This window comes from Schistocerca serialis, unplaced genomic scaffold (genome assembly GCF_023864345.2).
Source record: "Schistocerca serialis cubense isolate TAMUIC-IGC-003099 unplaced genomic scaffold, iqSchSeri2.2 HiC_scaffold_867, whole genome shotgun sequence".
Lineage (NCBI taxonomy): Eukaryota > Metazoa > Arthropoda > Insecta > Orthoptera > Acrididae > Schistocerca > Schistocerca serialis.
The window spans coordinates 2,411,137-2,418,624 of NW_026048482.1; positions in this window are offsets into that span (position 1 = coordinate 2,411,137).

Below are 7,488 nucleotides of genomic sequence, written 5' to 3' on the forward strand. Positions count from 1 at the left end.
CTTCTTATTGACGATGAAACACAGAAATTGCATCGGAATTAAATACAAAAGGCACAATGCCGACTTAAGTACAAGAAAACTGACTCTTCTTACTGTCTATGTTTTGAACCACTCCTGTGACACTAGTTATAGATTCCGATGCTTTACTTCAGGTTTACTGTATCCCTCTCACCTTCTTATTGACGACGAAACACAGAAATCGCATCGGAATTAAATACAAAAGACACAATGCCGACTTAAGTACAAGAAAACTGACTCTTCTTACTTTTTATGTTTTGTACCGTTCCTGTGACACTAGTTATAGATTCCGATGCTTCACTTCAGGTTTACTGTATACCTCTGACCTTATTGACGATGAAACACAGAAATTGCATCGGAATTAAATACAAAAGGCACAATGCCGACTTAAGTACAAGGAAGCTGACTCTTCTTACTGTCTATGTTTTGAACCATTCATGTGACACTAGTTATAGATTCGGATGCTGCACTTCAGGTTTACTGTATCCCTCTGACCTTCTTATTGACGATGAAACACAGAAATGGCATCGGAATTAAATACAAAAGGCACAATGCTGACTTAAGTACAAGATAACTGACTCTTCTCACTGTCTATGTTTTGAACCATTCATTTGACACTAGTTAAGATTCCGATGCTTTACTTCTGTTTTACTGTATCCCTCTGACATTTTTATTGACGATGAAACACGGAAATTGCATCGGAGTTAAATACAAAAGGCACAATGCCGACTTAAGTACAAGAAAACTGACTTTTCTTACTTTCTACGTTTTGTACCATTCCAGTGACACTAGTTATAGATTCCGATGCTTCACTTCAGGTTTACTGTATCCCTTTCACCTTCTTATTGACGATGAAACACAGAAATTGCATCGGAATTAAATACAAAAGGCACAATGCCGACTTAAGTACAAGAAAACTGACTCTTCTTACTGTCTATGTTTTGAACCACTCCTGTGACACTAGTTATAGATTCCAGTGCTTCACTTCCGGTTTACTGTATCCCTCTCACCTTCTTATTGACGATGAAACACAGAAATTGCATCGGAAATAAATACAAAATGCACAATGCTGATTTAAATACAAGAAAACTGTCTCTTCTTACTGTCTATGTTTTGAACCATTCATGTGACACTAATTATAGATTCCGATGCTTCACTTCAGGTTCACTGTATCCGTCTGACCCTCTTATTGACGACGAAACACAGATATTGCATCGGAATAAAATACAAAATTCACAATGCTGACTTAAGTACAAGATAACTGACTCTTCTCACTGTCTATGTTTTGAACCATTCATGTGACACTAGTTAAGATTCCGATGCTTTACTTCTGGTTTACTGTATCCCTCTGACATTTTTATTGCCGATGAAACACAGAAATTGCTTCGGAATTAAATACAAAAGGCACAATGCCCACTTAAGTACAAGATAACTGACTCTTCCTACTGTCTATGTTTGAACCATTCCTGTGACACTAGTTATAGATTCAGATGCTTCACTTCAGGTTTACTGTATCCCTCTGACCTTCTTATTGACGCTGAAACACAGAAATTGCATCGGAATTAATTACAAAAGGCACAATGCCGACTTAAGTACAAGAAAACTGACTCTTCTTACCGTCTATGTTTTGAACCATTCCTGTGACACTAGGTATAGATTCCGATGCTTCACTTCAGGTTTACTGTATCCCTCTGACCTTCTTATTAACGATGAAACACAGAAATTGCATCGGACTTTAATATAAAAGGCACAATGCCGACTTAAGTACAAGAAAACTAACTCATCTAACTGTCTATGTTTGAACCATTCCTGTTACACTAGTTATAGATTCCGATGGTTCACTTCAGGTTTACTGTGTCCCTCTGACCTTCTTATTGACGATGAAACACAGATATTGCATCGGAATTAAATACAAAAGGCACAATGTCGTCTGAAGCACAAGAAAACTGACTCTTCTTACTGTCTATGATTTGAACCATTCCTGTGACACTAGTTATAGATTCCGATGCTTCTCATCAAGGTTACTGTATCCCTCTGACCTTCTTATTGACGATGAAACACAGATATTGCATCGGAATTAAATACAAAAGGCACAATGCGGACTTAAGTACAAGAAAAGTGACTCTTCTTACTGTCTGTGTTTTGAACCATTCCTGTGACACTAGTTATAGATTCGGATGCTTCACTTCAGGTTTATTGTATCCCTCTGACCTTCTTATTGACGATGAAACACAGAATAGGCATCGGAATTAAATACAAAAGGCACAATGCTGACTTAAGTACAAGATAACTGACTCTTCTCACTGTCTATGTTTTGAACCATTCATGTGACACTAGTTAAGATTCCGATGCTTTACCTCTGGTTTACTGTATCCCTCTGACATTCTTATTGACGATGAAAGACGGAAATTGCATATGAATTAAATACCAAAATCACAATGCCGACTTAAGTACAAGAAAACTGACTCTTCTTACTTTTTATGTTTTGTACCATTCCTGAGACACTAGTTATAGATTCCGATGCTTCACTTCAGGGTTACTGTATCCCTTTGACCTTCTTATTGACGATGAAACACAGAAATTGCATGGGAATTAAATACAAAAGGCACAATGCCGACATAAGTACAAGAAAACTGACTCTTCTTACTGTCTACGTTTTTAACCATTCCTGTGACACTAGTTATAGATTCCGATGCTTCACTTCAGGTTAACTGTATCCCTTTCACCTTCTTATTGACGATGAAACACAGAAATTGCATCGGAATTAAATACAAAAGGCACAATGCCGACTTAAGTACAAGAAAACTGACTCTTCTTACTGTCTATGTTTTGAACCACTCCTGTGACACTAGTTATAGATTCCGATGCTTTACTTCAGGTTTACTGTATCCCTCTCACCTTCTTATTGACGATGAAACACAGAAATCGCATCGGAATTAAATACAAAAGACACAATGCCGACTTAAGTACAAGAAAACTGACTCTTCTTACTTTTTATGTTTTGTACCGTTCCTGTGACACTAGTTATAGATTCCGATGCTTCACTTCAGGTTTACTGTATACCTCTGACCTTATTGACGATGTAACACAGAAATTGCATCGGAATTAAATACAAAAGGCACAATGCCGACTTAAGTACAAGGAAGCTGACTCTTCTTACTGTCTATGTTTTGAACCATTCATGTGACACTAGTTATAGATTCGGATGCTGCACTTCAGGTTTAATGTATCCCTCTGACCTTCTTATTGACGATGAAACACAGAAATGGCATCGGAATTAAATACAAAAGGCACAATGCTGACTTAAGTACAAGATAACTGACTCTTCTCACTGTCTATGTTTTGAACCATTCATTTGACACTAGTTAAGATTCCGATGCTTTACTTCTGTTTTACTGTATCCCTCTGACATTTTTATTGACGATGAAACACGGAAATTGCATCGGAGTTAAATACAAAAGGCACAATGCCGACTTAAGTACAAGAAAACTGACTTTTCTTACTTTCTACGTTTTGTACCATTCCAGTGACACTAGTTATAGATTCCGATGCTTCACTTCAGGTTTACTGTATCCCTTTCACCTTCTTATTGACGATGAAACACAGAAATTGCATCGGAATTAAATACAAAAGGCACAATGCCGACTTAAGTACAAGAAAACTGACTCTTCTTACTGTCTATGTTTTGAACCACTCCTGTGACACTAGTTATAGATTCCAGTGCTTCACTTCCGGTTTACTGTATCCCTCTCACCTTCTTATTGACGATGAAACACAGAAATTGCATCGGAAATAAATACAAAATGCACAATGCTGATTTAAATACAAGAAAACTGTCTCTTCTTACTGTCTATGTTTTGAACCATTCATGTGACACTAATTATAGATTCCGATGCTTCACTTCAGGTTCACTGTATCCGTCTGACCCTCTTATTGACGACGAAACACAGATATTGCATCGGAATAAAATACAAAATTCACAATGCTGACTTAAGTACAAGATAACTGACTCTTCTCACTGTCTATGTTTTGAACCATTCATGTGACACTAGTTAAGATTCCGATGCTTTACTTCTGGTTTACTGTATCCCTCTGACATTTTTATTGACGATGAAACACGGAAATTGCACCGGAATAAAATACAAAAGGCACAATGCCGACTTAAGTACAAGAAAACTGACTCTTCTTACTTTCTATGCTTTTGTACCATTCCTGTGACACTAGTTATAGATTCGGATGCTTCACTTCAGGTTTACTGTATCCCTCTCACCTTCTTATTGACGATGAAGCAAAGAAATTGCATCGGAATCAAATACAAAAGGTACAATGCCGACTTAAGTACAAGTAAACTGACTCTTCTTACTGTCTTTTTTTTTTACCATTCATGTGACACTCGTTATAGATTCCGATGCTTTACTTCAATTTTACTGTATCCCTCTGACCTTCTTATTGCCGATGAAACACAGAAATTGCTTCGGAATTAAATACAAAAGGCACAATGCCCACTTAAGTACAAGATAACTGACTCTTCTTACTGTCTATGTTTGAACCATTCCTGTGACACTAGTTATAGATTCAGATGCTTCACTTCAGGTTTACTGTATCCCTCTGACCTTCTTATTGACGCTGAAACACAGAAATTGCATCGGAATTAATTACAAAAGGCACAATGCCGACTTAAGTACAAGAAAACTGACTCTTCTTACCGTCTATGTTTTGAACCATTCCTGTGACACTAGGTATAGATTCCGATGCTTCACTTCAGGTTTACTGTATCCCTCTGACCTTCTTATTAACGATGAAACACAGAAATTGCATCGGACTTTAATATAAAAGGCACAATGCCGACTTAAGTACAAGAAAACTAACTCATCTAACTGTCTATGTTTGAACCATTCCTGTTACACTAGTTATAGATTCCGATGGTTCACTTCAGGTTTACTGTGTCCCTCTGACCTTCTTATTGACGATGAAACACAGATATTGCATCGGAATTAAATACAAAAGGCACAATGTCGTCTGAAGCACAAGAAAACTGACTCTTCTTACTGTCTATGATTTGAACCATTCCTGTGACACTAGTTATAGATTCCGATGCTTCTCATCAAGGTTACTGTATCCCTCTGACCTTCTTATTGACGATGAAACACAGATATTGCATCGGAATTAAATACAAAAGGCACAATGCGGACTTAAGTACAAGAAAAGTGACTCTTCTTACTGTCTATGTTTTGAACCATTCCTGTGACACTAGTTATAGATTCGGATGCTTTACTTCGGGTTTACTGTATCCCTCTGACCTTCTTATTGACGATGAAACACAGAATAGGCATCGGAATTAAATACAAAAGGCACAATGCTGACTTAAGTACAAGATAACTGACTCTTCTCACTGTCTATGTTTTGAACCATTCATGTGACACTAGTTAAGATTCCGATGCTTTACTTCTGGTTTACTGTATCCCTCTGACATTCTTATTGACGATGAAAGACGGAAATTGCATCGGAATTAAATACAAAAGGCACAATGCCGACTTAAGTACAAGAAAACTGACTCTTCTTACTTTTTATGTTTTGTACCATTACTGTGACACTAGTTATAGATTCCGATGCTTCACCTCAGGGTTACTGTATCCCTTTGACCTTCTTATTGACGATGAAACACAGAAATTGCATCGGAATTATATACAAAAGGCACAATGCCGACATAAGTACAAGAAAACTGACTCTTCTTACTGTCTACGTTTTTAACCATTCCTGTGACACTAGTTATAGATTCCGATGCTTCACTTCAGGTTTACTGTATCCCTTTCACCTTCTTATTGACGATGAAACACAGAAATTGCATCGGAATTAAATACAAAAGGCACAATGCCGACTTAAGTACAAGAAAACTGACTCTTCTTACTGTCTATGTTTTGAACCACTCCTGTGACACTAGTTATAGATTCCGATGCTTTACTTCAGGTTTACTGTATCCCTCTCACCTTCTTATTGACGATGAAACACAGAAATTGCATCGGAATTAAATACAAAAGGCACAATGCCGACTTAAGTACAAGAAAACTGACTCTTCTTACCGTCTATGCTTTGAACCATTCCTGTGACACTAGGTATAGATTCCGATGCTTCACTTCAGGTTTACTGTATCCCTCTGACCTTCTTATTAACGATGAAACACAGAAATTGCATCGGACTTTAATATAAAAGGCACAATGCCGACTTAAGTACAAGAAAACTAACTCATCTAACTGTCTATGTTTGAACCATTCCTGTTACACTAGTTATAGATTCCGATGCTTCTCATCAAGGTTACTGTATCCCTCTGACCTTCTTATTGACGATGAAACACAGATATTGCATCGGAATTAAATACAAAAGGCACAATGCGGACTTAAGTACAAGAAAAGTGACTCTTCTTACTGTCTATGTTTTGAACCATTCCTGTGACACTAGTTATAGATTCGGATGCTTCACTTCAGGTTTACTGTATCCCTCTGACCTTCTTATTGACGATGAAACACAGATATTGCATCGGAATTAAATACAAAAGGCACAATGCGGACTTAAGTACAAGAAAAGTGACTCTTCCTACTGTCTATGTTTTGAACCATTCCTGTGACACTAGTTACAGATTCGGATGCTTCACTTCAGGTTTACTGTATCCCTCTGACCTTCTTATTGACGATGAAACACAGAATAGGCATCGGAATTAAATACAAAATGCACAATGCTGACTTAAGTACAAGATAACTGACTCTTCTCACTGTCTATGTTTTGAACCACTCCTGTGACACTAGTTATAGATTCCGATGCTTTACTTCAGGTTTACTGTATCCCTCTCACCTTCTTATTGACGATGAAACACAGAAATTGCATCGGAATTAAATACAAAAGGCACAATGCCGACTTAAGTACAAGAGAACTGACTCTTCTTACCGTCTATGCTTTGAACCATTCCTGTGACACTAGGTATAGATTCCGATGCTTCACTTCAGGTTTGCTGTATCCGTCTGACCCTCTTATTGACGACGGAACACAGACATTGCATCGGAATAAAATACAAAAGGCACAATGCTGACTTAAGTACAAGATAACTGACTCTTCTCACTGTCTATGTTTTGAACCATTCATGTGACACTAGTTAAGATTCCGATGCTTTACTTCTGGTTTACTGTATCCCTCTGACATTTTTATTGACGATGAAACACGGAAATTGCATCGGAATTAAATACAAAAGGCACAATGCCGACTTAAGTACAAGAAAACTGACTCTTCTTACTTTCTATGCTTTGTACCATTCCTGTGACACTAGTTATAGATTCGGATGCTTCACTTCAGGTTTACTGTATCCCTCTCACCTTCTTATTGACGATGAAGCAAAGAAATTGCATCAGAATTAAATACAAAAGGTACAATGCCGACTTAAGTACAAAAAAACTGACTCTTCTTACTGTCTGTGTTTTGAAC